This window comes from Triticum urartu, chromosome 2A (assembly GCF_056163025.1).
Source record: "Triticum urartu cultivar PI428250 chromosome 2A, HENAU_Tu73, whole genome shotgun sequence".
Lineage (NCBI taxonomy): Eukaryota > Viridiplantae > Streptophyta > Magnoliopsida > Poales > Poaceae > Triticum > Triticum urartu.
In genome coordinates this window covers 679,714,162-679,720,305 of record NC_141874.1, presented here as the reverse complement: position 1 = coordinate 679,720,305, position 6,144 = coordinate 679,714,162, and the positions used below count along the sequence as shown (strand labels likewise).

Below are 6,144 nucleotides of genomic sequence, written 5' to 3'. Positions count from 1 at the left end.
GGAAAATTCATATCTTAAAAACCATGTATCATATAAAAATAATGCCATATATGCTTGTTGTTCAGTTTTATGTCTATTTTCTGGCCATGCCGTTTTCATCCCCACTAAAAATCTCTGTAGCTTTTTTGTAAATCAACGTAAATTCATCAGTAGCTCTTATGGATGCAAGTCCTATGTGTTTTCTGTTCGGTGTTGCATCTACTTTCATAATATGCCACTTGCACAAATTAATAAAATTGCCTAGCCACTGATTGTTCTGCTCAGAATAGGCATGATAATGTTAATCTATGTTTTCCCAGATTTCTGCTCAAATAGCGTTTTGGAAAATTCATATCTTAAAAACCATGTATCATATAAAAATAATGCCATATATGCTTGTTGTTCAGTTTTATGTCTATTTTCTGGCCATGCCGTTTTCATCCCCACTAAAAATCTCTATAGCTTTTTTGTAAATCAACGTAAATTCATCAGTAGCTCTTATGGATGCAAGTCCTATGTGTTTTCTGTTCGGTGTTGCATCTACTTTCATAATATGCCACTTGCACAAATTAATAAAATTGCCTAGCCACTGATTGTTCTGCTCAGAATAGGCATGATAATGTTAATCTATGTTTTCCCAGATTTCTGCTCAAATAGCGTTTTGGAAAATTCATATCTTAAAAACCATGTATCATATAAAAATAATGCCATATATGCTTGTTGTTCAGTTTTATGTCTATTTTCTGGCCATGCCGTTTTCATCCCCACTAAAAATCTCCAACACTCTGTGTTCAGTTGCTAAAGTACCTATGAAAAATGTGCAACAGCGTGACTTGTACATATGCTTTGGGCTACTAGGTTAAGCTCGAGAAGTTTCTCTATTAAAACAAGCAAATCCTACTTCTTTTTGGAAATAAATAAATCATGCTCCTGTTTATAGCAAAAGATTACAGTCCATTAAACCCTACCATTCTATACCTACTAATAAAGCAAGGTGTGTTTCTCCAATTTTTTCATCCGTTCACCAGCGGAAATATATTTTTTACTATCCGAGGTGGTACTAATGTTTTGTGCATCCATGTGCTAGAAAAAGAAATACAGTTTGTCCAGAATTTCGTACATGGGCCGCACGCTATAGCCGACTAAAGCCAGCCCACTTATTTCCCTGCCCATGCAACTGGGTAATCCTGTTTGGCGCACCGGGCGATAGATAGTGGTAGCTTCACACAGATAGCCCTGCACTGTGCCGGCCCGTTTTCACTAATTCTTTGTTCATTTTATATTTAACATATTATGTTCCTTTCTCTTTTTTCCATCTTATTTTTTCTTCATTCTAATTTTATTTTAGTTTCTTTTTAATTTTTTGATCAATTAAAATTTTAGTTTTTTTGAATTTAAATATTTGTTCAAATTTTTAAGAATGTTCAGAATTCCAAAATTTTATTCCTGTTTTAAAAATATTCGGATATTGAAAAAAATTCTTGTTCTGAAATTTGTTGAAAACTGAAAAAATGTTTCTGTCTTACAAGATTGTTCGAGATTAAAAAAAAAGTGTTTTCAAAAGTGTTCCAAATTCGAAAAATGTTCTTATTGTAGTGAAATGTTCACAAATTCAACAGAAAAATATTTTAAATAGCCTCATATTGCTCTTTACATACGGTCGTACCAATTTATAAACATGTGTGAAACTACACGTAGTAATAAGATTTATGAAGTATGGATCTATTATGCTGGACGAAGGGTGGATGAATTGGCACGTGAGCTAGCTGGAAAAGGACACTGGAATTTTTAATTGAAAAGTAATGTTCCCATTTTTCAAAAAAAAAAATCCAAAATTGTTCAAAGTTCTTGAAAAAATGCTTCAAATTTGAAAAATATTCTTGTTTTAGAGGAATGTTCACAAATCAAATAATGTTAGCGTTTAAAATTGCCAATTTTCTAAAATTGTTTTGAATGGTAAACATGTTGCCATTTTTTGAAAATTGTTCACAAATTAAAAAAATGCTCATGTTCTTATAAAAGGTTCATGTTTTTGAAAAATGTTTGTGAATTTTAAAAAATGTATGAAACTTCCAAAAAACAAATCGCCATTTTTAAAATTGTTCGGGATTTCCAAAAAAAATCATTTTTCCAAGAATATTCGGCAATTCATAGTTATAATTATTTTTTTGAAAAGCTGAAAAAAACAAAAGTAATCATAGAATGTTTCGAATTTGTTGCAGCAGTTTGTTCTTAAATATTTATGTTGGCCATTGGTTGGCTGGACATGTTTAGTCGAGTGAATGGCAACACTGTCGGGTGTTTGAGATCATGAGTACGATCCTTCAACTCATCTTTCTTTCTGGATTTTTACTCACGCCTTACAAACACAGGTCGATTCGGTGTCTAAGAATTTCACACCCCACGAAATTTAGCCAGTCCAGCTACCTAGGAAATAAGGAAAATAAAATATGTTCAATACTTATATACGTGTGCGAAACGATATGTAGTAATCTGAATGAAGGATGGATGAATTAACTTGGATGAAGGATGGATGAATTAAGCCGAATGAAGGATGTATGGATTAGTACATGAGCTTTCTAAAAAAGGAATTAAATGAAGGAAATATGCCCTAGAGGCAATAATAAAGTTATTATTTATTTCTTTATTTCATTATAAATGTTTATTATTCATGCTAGAATTGTATTAACCGGAAATATAATACATGTGTGAATTATTTATCTCGATTACTGTCTTGTACATGTAGTATATAGTAGTGCCAGGTACATCGAAAACCATGGGGCCTTCACGAGCTCTCCCCTGCCTGGTCCTCCTCTTCCTCCTCTCCTCGTCTAGCGCTTCTGTTCTACTCCTTCCGTTCCTAAATATAAGTCTTTGGAGTGATTCCACTATAAACCACATACGAAGCAAAATGAGTGAATCTATACTTAAAATGCATCTATATACATTTGTATGTGGTTTATAGTGGAATCTCTACAAAGACTAATATTTAAAAACGGAGGGAGTAGAAGACACGTGCAAATCCATCGCTGCCGGCAAGGAAATGAGCATCGGCTACAACTACCGCATCAAGTTTTTCAAGGCCAGCAAGGGCAGCGCCACCGCCGACAAGCATGGCTTGGCCGTCATCACGTCCAAGCTCAACAGAGCGGCAGCCAAGAGCTTAGGCAAGCGCATCCACGCCCTCAGGGCCTTGGAGAAGGACAAGGTCATCCAGATGGACCTGGACATCTGTAGCCAATTGTACTCGAAAGCCGTGGACGAGCTTGATGCTGCAGCTAAAGGCATCAAGGCGGGTACATCAGAAGGCAAATTTGACGCGGAGATGTACTCCCTCCGTCCCGAAAAACATGTCGCGGGCGTAGTTCACTGGTAATTTTGCAAAAAAAATGTCATGGTTTCAAAAGCATTTCAAACAAGTCCCTCTGCCCCGTCTTCTTCCTTCGCCCGTCGCCTGCGTGTCGACAGGGGCCGGCGCCGCCCAGCTGCGTGATTTGCCAGGGGCCGACGAGCCCAGCTGAGCTCCTCCTCCGTTGCCAAGTACCTGCTCTCGTCGCCTTCGACAATTACCTCCTCTGCCGCCGCAGCCCAGACCTGCGCCGCCGTGGTCTCCTCCCCCTGCCTGCAGGCTTCGCCGGAATCTCCTGCCACGTATTCCTCGAGGCCGCGCGCTTCCCTCCTGGAGCCCCCGCGCATCCTCCTCAAGCTCGTGTGCATCCTCCCTCGTGCTCCCGCGCATCCTCCTGGAGCTCTCGCGCGTGCGCCGCTGCGATCCCCTACTGGCGTCGCCGGAGCTTGCCTCCACAATCCGGTGGACCAGGAGCTCGCCGATGGAGATCTGCCCGTGCTGCTGCTCCTTCTCCCCTGCCCGTGCTGCTGCTCCTCCTCTGACCCTGCCCGTGCTGCTTCTCCTCTTCTGATCCTGCCCGTGCTGCTATTGCTGCTACTCCTCTGCACTCTGTAGAAGGTACAGTACTTATTCATCAGAGTATTGTTGATTTACTGTTACTGATCAAAAAATTAAAGAGAGCATGATTAAATCAGAGATTAGATGATACTAATTCAGATGATGCCAATTCAGAGTGAAACTGTCAAATTCATAGGATGCAAATTGTTGTAGCACTAGCAGCATCCATAAAACAGTCGAGGTTAAAACTTTATAGCACTAGCAAATTCAGATGATGCCAATTCAGGTTTGTAGCACTAGCATCATTCATAAATCAGTCCAGGTTAAAACTTTGTAGCACTAGCAAATTCAGATGATGCCAATTCAGGTTTGTAGCACTAGCAGCATTCATAAAACACTAACCTTGGTAGAAAGGGGCTGGCCAGCAACAACACGGCACAACCGCACAAGTGACAGGTTATTCGAGTGAGAGAATAAGATCCAGAATTTGGATTTATTTGAATTAATTTTGGTTATTTGCATGGTCTATTTGCTTTCAGTGATGTTCCTTTTACTTCTTGGGTTCCCTAGCCATTAATCTTTCTGCTCTCTATAATATGGTGAACACCTCCCCTTTTCCTAGCATTTAAAAAGAAAATGATCACCTAGTCTAGTCTGTGATGTGACAAATGGAGGGGCATCAACCTGCACTTGTCTGATGATGCATTTTTTGGGGTTCACATATCATACAAGTTCAGAGATAAAAACAACATCTCCTAACAATCTACTCTAGGATACAAATATCACATATCAAATGGAGTAACTCTGTTTAGAGCTAGCTTTCTTCCTAACAAAGTTACTGCTCCTAAATATGGACACACATTTTTTTGATTTACAGCTACTCATATTCCTTCTTCTACTCTAGCTACAGTAAGCAATATCACCAGCCAAACAATATCTGCAACAGATGCTTTTAGCAATCAGAGACTGCTGTCGAATACTCCATCAAATTTAGATTTGAGATTTTGAGCAAGAATTTGAGATTTTGATGTGATGTAACTAATCTTTGTGCCATAATCTTTGCCATTTTAGAAATGCACTAATCTTTGCCATGGAGTACTATAGATATAGATTCAGTAACTGACAGTGTTACTAGATACTGTCATGGAGTATTTCTAAAATGCATAAAGGTTATGTACAGTGAAGTGAAACTACAATTTCATCATGGATTGGTGATGGTACTGAAATTTGTTGGTAAATCCTTCTGATTTGGCAGGATCCACTACTCACCAAGGCTTTTACAACAAATTTGTTGGGAAAACCATTTTAGTAAGTTCATGAGAATAAATAAGTTGCAGATTTCATGCACAAAGTGCTAGACAGTAGACATATGGAGTGAGTTTTTTGCTCATAAATCTGCTCTTGCTTAAGCAAGTTTTTGACTGAAACGCCTTCAGTAGACACCACAGATCATGGCCTCACCTTTGGAGTACAAAATGCCTATCAGAATAAATAGGAGTACATGCTCTAGAGGTATCTGGTTCTAGGCACCAGTCACAGTACCATCCAGTATTGTTAAGCTTACAAAATTGCGGTGTCTGCTTATTAACAGATCCACAGAAGTGCCAAATAAGATTATTGGGAAACTACATGCTCTAAAGGCTGGTTAGTTGCAATCTGGTTAGTTGAATTTGTTTTTGATAAGAATAAACATAATGGACAAGAAACTTCACTGGAACTAAAACTGAATTTGTGATACACACAACAAACATAACTTTTCTGCAATCCTCTGTGTAATTTGAAAAGAGGCTGATTTTTTAGAGCAGAGTAAACCTTGGAGAGGCCCTTGAGATTGGTCTTGCCATGTGCATCCTCCAGCACCAGGACCTCCTGCTCCTTGGGCTCCAGCAGATCGAAGACGTGGGTGTCCTGCACCACCGATGGACGCCGCGAACTGCAGGATATCCTCCATGGCGATGGTGTCCAGGCCCGGGTGGTCATGCGACCCCTGCAAGAGACAAACAGAGCTGAAAGTAAACACAGCTGAAAGTGGTTTGACAAACAGAGCAGAAATTCGAAATTAGATATGCATCTGATGCCCTACATATGGTCTCTCTGAAATTGAAATGGCAAGAATGGTGGGCGCGTCTGATACTTTGAAGTGGTGGTCTTTGGCGGCGCCGGCACCGGGCCCGGATGCGCGGGGCCGACGGGGAGCACCACTCCGGCGAGTTCGACGGTGAGCTCCTCCACCTTTTTGAACACGGTGAGCTCCTCCA

At 39.8% G+C, this 6,144-nt stretch overlaps 1 pseudogene; it reads right to left on the bottom strand.

Annotated features, from left to right (window-relative positions):
* Nucleotides 1-2,968: 2,968 nt before the first annotated feature.
* On the bottom strand, nucleotides 2,969-5,866 carry LOC147986671 (uncharacterized; annotated as a pseudogene).
* Nucleotides 5,867-6,144: the final 278 nt, after the last annotated feature.